This window comes from Pogona vitticeps, chromosome 4 (assembly GCF_051106095.1).
Source record: "Pogona vitticeps strain Pit_001003342236 chromosome 4, PviZW2.1, whole genome shotgun sequence".
Classification (NCBI taxonomy): domain Eukaryota; kingdom Metazoa; phylum Chordata; class Lepidosauria; order Squamata; family Agamidae; genus Pogona; species Pogona vitticeps.
Window position 1 is genome coordinate 83,864,227 of NC_135786.1, and position 8,274 is coordinate 83,872,500.

General features: G+C 42.6%; 1 long non-coding RNA gene across 1 annotated transcript in view; it reads right to left on the reverse strand.

Annotated features, from left to right (window-relative positions):
- Positions 1 to 784: 784 nt before the first annotated feature.
- Positions 785 to 8,274, reverse strand: part of LOC144589096 (uncharacterized) — an 11,884-nt gene continuing 4,394 nt past the window's right edge. Inside the window, exon 2 of the long non-coding RNA XR_013545002.1 lies at positions 785 to 1,600. This is a non-coding gene — a long non-coding RNA (uncharacterized LOC144589096). The remainder of the gene's footprint in view (positions 1,601 to 8,274) is intronic.

The following is an 8,274-nucleotide window of genomic DNA, read 5'->3' on the forward strand; positions in this document are numbered from 1 at the left end:
GGGTGTAAGGTGGCCCACATGGGATTAAGGTACTGCTTGGGGCATTCCAAGGCTGTGGCTGAACAGGTCCTACAGTCAGTGATTCAGCTATTGGGGAGCTGGCCCATGTGGATCTATTCTACCCCCAGAGGACTCAAGGCAGTGCCTCTCTGGGTCATTTGAGTAGCTCTTCTGCTGGGCTTGACTCCTCTTGTCATGTTGCCAATGTCCCCCCGCTGCTTCTGTGCACTCCCCAGTGTCTTGATTCAGCCACTGCTGCACCACCAACTTCCTATGTGCTCTTGCCCCCCTCTTGATGCACCCACCGCTACCACGGCTTCTGTGAACTTGCTGCACCTCCGACATCCTCCACGGCTGCTGCTGTCTCCTTACTCTCATTTACATTGCTCACCAAAAACCAGTGAGCCACAGGCTAGCAATAATATATATATATTCTGGACAGATTGAAGCCTTAAGACCTCCAGTCTGCTTGTCCATTGTCTTTATTTCTGAATTTCTCACTGGCCAATACAAAGCTGACAGGTAGAAACCTTTTCCGGCCAACCAATGGTAAGCCAGTGGGGGAGAGAATCTTTCTGTATTCAAGGCTCTTTCTGTGAGGGAGCCTTGAAAGAGGCACAATACCAGCTCCAGCCCTGTCTGCGACCTGCCACTAGCTTGGGAACTGCCACTCCGGCCACAACTAGGGTGCCCCAGATAAGTCTGGGCCCCAGTATTTCATACTATGCATCCTTAAGTTTTCAAATTTTTTTAAAGGGGGGGGAACTTGATGTCTACTCTTATATTTCTTTTTCTAAGTTTCCAAAAAAAAAAAAAAAGGATTGGGAGTTTTGTACAAGAGCAACCTTTATGGTTTGCATTTTGTAAGCTCCAAAACACACCCTGAAAGGACATGCTTATCCCCCATTTTTTTTTGTGGTGATTGTTTTTAAAATTGCATACAATTTTGATGTGGCTCTAGTTAAGAAACCAGCAAAATTTCAGCAAGACAGATGCTGTGTAATGGTAGAAAGAGTGCTCATATTTGGGTGTATGCAATTTGCTTCCTTTATGTGTGCTCTTCTTTTTCTTTTCTTTTCGTTTTTGAAGTTTGCGATTTGCATGAAAATGACCTGAAGTGCAGATGTGAAAACCAGCATTTGCCATGGAAACACCTGGTGTTATGCCCTCCCACTTCTAGAAACTCCACCAAGTTTTAATTTCTCTCTCTCTCTCTCTCTCTCTCTCTCTCTCTCTCTTTCTCTCTCTCTCTCACACACACACACAAAGCACCAAGCAGCGACTCACTCCAGAGATATATTACTTCAATTATTTTTCAATTGACTGAGATTGAAGACTCCTGGTAAAATAACAAATTCTCTTTCTCTCTCCGAGGTGTTATCCTTATATGAAGATGCTGGATAAAAATGTATCCGAATTTGGTGACACTGTCTCTGTAGCCTTCAAAATCCAGGATGCTCTTGAGACTTCAGGGGTATTCAGATCTCGCTTTGGTTTGTCTGTCTTCCAGATCTGTCCAAATCAGCCTAATTCAGTTTGTCAGAATCCACAGCACTCTTGGTAGAATTTGCAGCCAAAGGTTCTTAGAGATGTTGCCTTCCTAGACATGGGAGAGAGGGAAGGGGAAATGGCTCAGGATCTGTTCCACACGGCCAATTAAATTTGATGTATTTTATGAGACTTGGCAGAGGGTGGGAATACTCTAGGTGTAAAATATCTTGACTTTAGCAAAGCCTTCGCAAAACAACCCTTGATATTCTGATTAGCAAGTTAATTACTGTGGGCTGGATAGAACAATTGTTATATGGATAAACAGTTTATTACAGCATCGTATTTAGAGAGTGCTTATCAATGGCTCCTTCTCAAACTGGGAGAAGGTAACAAGTGCGGTATCCCAATGATCAGTCCTTGGCCCTGTGCTCTTCAACATTTTTATTAAACAACTTTAATCGGAGTGTAGAGAATACTCATCAAATTTGCAGATGACACAAAATTGAGTGGAATAGCTAATACTTTAGAAAACAGGAACAAAATTCAAAATTATATAGATAGGTTTGTGCACTGAGAAAAAAAGAGAGAGTGAAATTTAACAGAGATAAGTGCAAACTTCTTCACCTGGGAGGAAAACCAAACGCACAGTTGCTAGATGGAGGATACTTGGCTCAGTAATACTATGAGTGAGAAGGATCTTGGAATTGTTGTAGATTAAAAGCTGAATATGAGCCAACAATGTGATATGGCTACAAAAAAGGCAAATGTTGTTTTAGGATGCATTAATAAAAAATATTTCCCAAATCCCATGAGAAACTTTTGTTTGTTTGTTTGTTTGTTTGTTCAGTCGTTTAGTCGTGTCCGACTCTTCATGACCCCATGGACCAGAGCACACCAGGCCCTCCTATCTTCCACCGCCTCCCGGAGTTGTGTCAAATTCATGTTGGTTGCTTCGATGACACTGTTCAAACAATCTCATCCTCGGTCTAGTTCCCCTCTATTCAGCAGTGGTTAGGCCTCATCTAGAATTATTGTGCCCAGTTCTGGACACCACACTTTAAGAAGGATACCAACAAACTGGAGCAAGTTCAGAAGAGAGCAACAAGGATGACAAGGGACTGGAAATCAAGCCTTATGAGGAAAAACTGAAAGAACTGGGCATGTTTAGGTAAAGGTAAAGGTTCCCCTTGACAATTTTTGTCCAGTCGTGTTCGACTCTAGGGGGCGGTGCTCATCCCCGTTTCCAAGCCATAGAGCCAGCGTTTTGTCCGAAGACAATCTTCCGTGGTCACGCGGCCAGTGCGACTTAGACACGGAACGCTGTTACCTTCCCACCGAGGTGGTCCCTATTTATCTACTTGCATTTGCATGCTTTCGAACCGCTAGGTTGGCGTGAGCTAGGACAAAGCAACGGGAGCTCACTCCGTCGCGTGGATTCGATCTTGCGACTGCTTGGTCTTCTGACCCGCAGCACAGGCTTCTGCGGTTTAGCCCGCAGCGCCACCACGTCCTGCTTGTTTAGCCTTGAGAAAAGACGACTGAGGGGGCATATGATAGCACTTTTCAAATACTTGAAAGGCTATCATACAGAGGAGAGGCTGGATTTGTTCTCAATCATTCCAGAGTGCAGGATATGTAACAATGGGTTCAAACTACAGGAATATTTGGATATCTAGCTAAATATCAGGGAAAACCTCTTTACTGTTAGAGCAGTACAACAATGGAATTGATTACCTAGGGAGTTGATAAACTTTCATATTTTTCATTAAAGCTGTACTCTAATTCAAGATACTTGAATTCCTATTTGAAGAGGATTTTTTAAAGCATTCTGGATTAATGTGAAGCCCATTCCTTAATTAGCAAAGGCTAAGCTGGTGCTATTAAAAGTACATTGATATTCACCTAAAGAGAAAGAGGAGTTTAATATTAAACAGCTACCTCCTTGAAGCAGGAAACCTTTCTCACACTACATGTAAAGGAGTTTTTTGTTTTTTTTTTATAAATTTGAGTGCCCTGTTGAACCATTTCTATCAATGGAACTTCAGATTAGGGAATCACTTTGCTCCTGGAATGATTGCAAAAGCCTCCATTAAGTCCCAAGATTGCACTGGAGCAACTGACAGAGCATTTTATTGCTGTGAAACAGATATCACAGGGGCTTGCCCCCTTTTACTGCTGTTTATTTCCCACTGGAAGCAAAAGCTAATCAGTGATGTGTGTTAATAATGAATACATAGAAATGCAGATAATAGAACTGTGACATGGGCTTATGCGATGTAGACCTATTCATTTCAAACCTTAGTAAGTGTTGGGGAAAGGCTAACCTTTCAAAAGAGAGCAACCCCAAGCTAGTTATCTAATTTATATGGGGAAAAAATAATATAAGAAGCTGTAATATGCAACCGATAGCCTGATCTGATTAACTGGAGCATGGCTGTAGTGTCCCTGGATGCAGGACAACTGTGAAATCAAAGCAGGAGAATTAAATTGGTCCAGTACCTGAAAACTTAGTAATACTTGCATAGGGCTGGAAAAGAAGGAGAGGGGGTGACATTAGCAACGCCTAGGCTAAAATTTCTAGATTTGTATAATCTAGAAGTTAGATTGTCACTGCCAGGGAGGGCGAAACTACACATTGTAGATAGCCCATCTTTAGAAGCTAAAATTACATAGATTTACATAAGTGTTTCAGATACACGATTCCAGAAAACCTCTAAGCCAGTGGTTCTTAACCTTTGTTACTCAGGTGTTTTTGAACTGCAACTCCCAGAAACCCCAGCCAGCAGAGCTGATGGTGAAGGCTTCTGGGAGTTGCAGTCCAAAAACATCTGAGTAACAAAGATTAAGAACCAGTGCTCTAAGCCACTGGTTCTTAACCTTGGGCTACTCAGGAGTTTTGGACTGCAACTCCCAGAAGCCTTCACCACCAGCTGTCCTGACAGGGGTTTCTGGGAGTTGCAGTTCAAAAGCATTCGAGTAACAAAGGTTAAGAACCACTGCTCTAAGCAATCCAACTTGGAAACAAAGCCTATGTTCACCTTTCAATGACTGGTCACTAACCTGAACAGCTACTTGGGGGGGGGGGATCTGAAAAGTGAAGGAGCAGTTGAAAGCTAGGAGGATGGATTCAGTTCCTGCTCTGAAAGACACCAAGTTTCTGGGCTGGTAGGGAGCAATGCTTAGCAGAGGTGGACAGGCAGAGACAGGCAGATACGTTAGAGATAGCCTATCCAGCTGTACCGAGCACCGTTGCTAGCAGGCACAATGCTGGATCCCTAAAGAACATTTCTGTGGTTCTGACTCTAGAGCAGTGGTTCTTAACCTTGAGTTACTCAGGTGTTTTTAGACTGCAATTCCCAGAAGCCTTCACCACCAGCTGTGCTGGCTGGGATTTCTGGGAGTTGCAGTTCAAAAACACCTGAGTAACCCAAGATTAAGAACCACTGCTCTAGAGTACACACACTCATTCTGAATTGGGGCAGCTTTGAATGCAACCAAATTGGGGTGGACCAAATACGATACAGAAGGTGTCTTGATGGACATCAGGACTTAAGTTCATCTGTTCCCTCCATGAGAAGCACACTTGCTGGTGGTTGTTCTTTTTCTTGTTTATGTCATGTTTGCTGGAAAGGAAGCTGTGGATCCCGACTTATGGTCACAGCTTTGTGTATTGGGCAGTGCAGCATGCTGCTAGGATGTCACGGGGCAAATCCTTGGCTCTCAGAGCATGGGCCTCTTTGGAATAGAGGAGAAAGTGGAGCATGCCTTGGGACAGTCTGCTGCCCATGCTTTTACAGGGCAGTGTGGAATCAACTCAAGAGATCTTGGTTTATTCACTTGGGCAGCAATGACCTGGGACAGAGAAAGGGCAAGTCATTCATTTTATAAGTTGCAAGTGATTTGCAGGTCATGAAGGAAAGATGGCTGGGGCTCTACATAGTTTGGTCAGCTCTAATCCCCAGGAGGGTGTGGAGGGCAGAGTGTGACCCCAAGTGCATAGATCAAGCACAGGGGAGGGGGTTAACAGTGAAATCCATTTGGGTTCAGTTGTTCTCCATCCGGACATTAGGGCTGAGCATTTGGAACTGTATCAGGGTGATGGGGGTACTGTACGTTTGCCAGAATTAGGAACTGACATTTTCTTCCAGGAACTGCAGCAGGAACTGTAGGCTGTGATTCACCTCCTGGTGTGTGTGGGGGGGGGGGGGCAGGAGGCTTACCAATGGTGTGCTCCTTGCCTTGATCGGTAACACAGACTATAAGGTGAGCATCATTGCATTCCAATGAGTGGCTGGCCCTTGCCATTGCCCACCTAAGGGCATGGGGCTTAGGCAGCAGGAGAGGGTTAGTCAGGTTTTAGCCAGCTGAGAACAAGCTGTCTATGGGACAGCACAGACCCAGGGCTTAGGACTTGCCCACTGAGGGTCAGGTGGAGGCTCTCCTGCCCCAGGTGTTTGCCCTGTGATAGGCCCCTCTGCAGGAGGTGGGAGGTTACCAATTAAGAGTTAATAAAGTTATGGCCCTAGTTATAAATCCTTCAGCTGTGTCACATCTTCTTGTTTCCAGGATCAGGCAAGCAAAGGGAGAATTAACCAAAGGACTGTTTGAGTCACATGATATTTCTTCTAGTTTAAATACGTTTTATGATTTTCACCTTTTCAGCTTCACTTAACACAGAAAAAAATGCAATGAGAACAGTTTGAAGGAGTGCCCATGTGTAATCCTGTTCAGTCCTTTGTAACCAATATGGGAGGCTCTATTGTGAGTCCTGCTGCTGTGGAATTCCTTCCCGATGGAGAATTGGAGGGCCTCCTTTCTTTTCAGCTTCAGGTGAACTGCTAAAACCTTCACCTTGACTGAATTTCAATGTGAGCTAAAGATGTGTCTCCCTGTTTTCATACTTAATTGTTTTAATTGGCTTGAAAGCATGACAATGAGTTTAGTCATCTGAGAAGTTTTTGTCATCATTTGAATAGCATTTTATTGTGTCTAGCATATGAAAATTTCTTCCTAAGCCATGTGGAGATTATTTGATTAAAGAAAGTGAGATGATAGAAACAATACAATTTGCCAAAGAGCCACTTCCACGTTATGGAACCCGTCCCTGAGTTTTCTGGGTTTAAGTTGTCTAGTAGTTCCTCTGTCTGGTGGTGCTCTGGGATCATGGAGCTTGCCCACAGGTGGCAGGGCAAGTAACCCCATCCTCCACCCCTTTTGTGGGAGACACAGTGAGTGTTCAAATTCCTGGTCCCTGACTCTGCAGATAGATGCTCCAACCCATTGAGTTTAAATGCATATGCATGAGGGTGCATCCATTCACCACCTCTATCAGCAAGGTGATTGGTAACAGTGGGTTGGCAGTGGATAGAGAAAATCTATAGTACCCTTAAACATTGTGGGCAAGAATGATCAACCCATCCACTTCTCTCATAGTTTCACCAAATGTGTTCATATCCTTAGAAGAGTCTGTTCTGATCAAATGAAGCAGGTCATTCAAAAATGATTTAAATGCTGAGGATGGTTCCAGCAATCTGTGGCACCTTCTTCTGTATTTGATTAGGTTGTGTTTTGTTGACCACCTGATAATGGTTAAATATTTCTAACCCAGAGATGGGATGATGTGGAGTGTTCTGTTAAACAGCAAACACAAAGGCCTGAATAACCAATATTTTATTTGTCTTGAAGTTTTTGAGCCAAAACCTGTCACTACCTCATTTTTTAATAATGAAACTTTGCTTTAACAATCAATTTTCAAAAACACAAGGGTATCAGAGTGGACAAGTTTGCTTTCTTAATAAAAAACAAGATGTCCATGGAAAATTATAACATCAACCTATATGCTAGGTAATTTATTTAGCCTCTTGGATGATTTACTGTGTCATTTCCTCCTCTTTAGTAAAATTACTTAGAAAGACAAATACCCTCTTTTCACTGAAGTATTCTGGCTTAAAAGTGAATTATTAAAATGCATACAACAAAACAGTAAGACATAATGTGGTTTCGGATAGAATTTACTGTAACCTTAACTGTGATTATATCAAATATATTGATTTAAATTCTATAATCAAATTGCACAGGTAACGATCCATATCCTCAGTAATTGAGTTGTGCACACAAATGTAATTACAGTAATGGTATAAAACTCTGATGATACCATCTAGATTAGATTGAACTTTGGGCATACTTTAAGAATATACAGTGATTCACTGAACAAAGCAAAAGAAAATAAATATCCCCAGCTTTGTAACTGTATTGAAACAGAGATCTCCCATGTTCCTAAGTCAGACATTACTGAAGCCATATTTTTAAAACCCAGTAGAGATTTGGGATTTTTTTAAAAAAATAATGTTTTCTATTAAGCTCAATTAATATTTTTAATGTATCCTCCCCTTTTAATCTCTCTGTTCACCAGGTTAATATATCTTGAATCTTGGCTTCCCTCATCCTGAAATCCATCAAGGTTGTCACTATCTTTGCCCATTTATGTCTTTTATGTTATATCAAACAAGTATTGTTTGACTGTGGGAGAGCTACCAGTATCTTGGATTTATCCCAGGGGTTCAAAGCTGGGCCCCTTCAGATGCTTTTTGCTTATGAACCCACTAACTGCCTGCCATTTGCTGTGCTGGCAAGCACTAATGGGCTCGAAGCACCTGCCCCCCTCCGAAGTATACAAACCAATTCATGTGTGCTTAGAAATGTATCATTAGAATCCAACTGGGCTTGTTGCCCTACAAGTGTAAACAGGATTGCACCCTCCACTACCTTTGAAAACTCTGTACT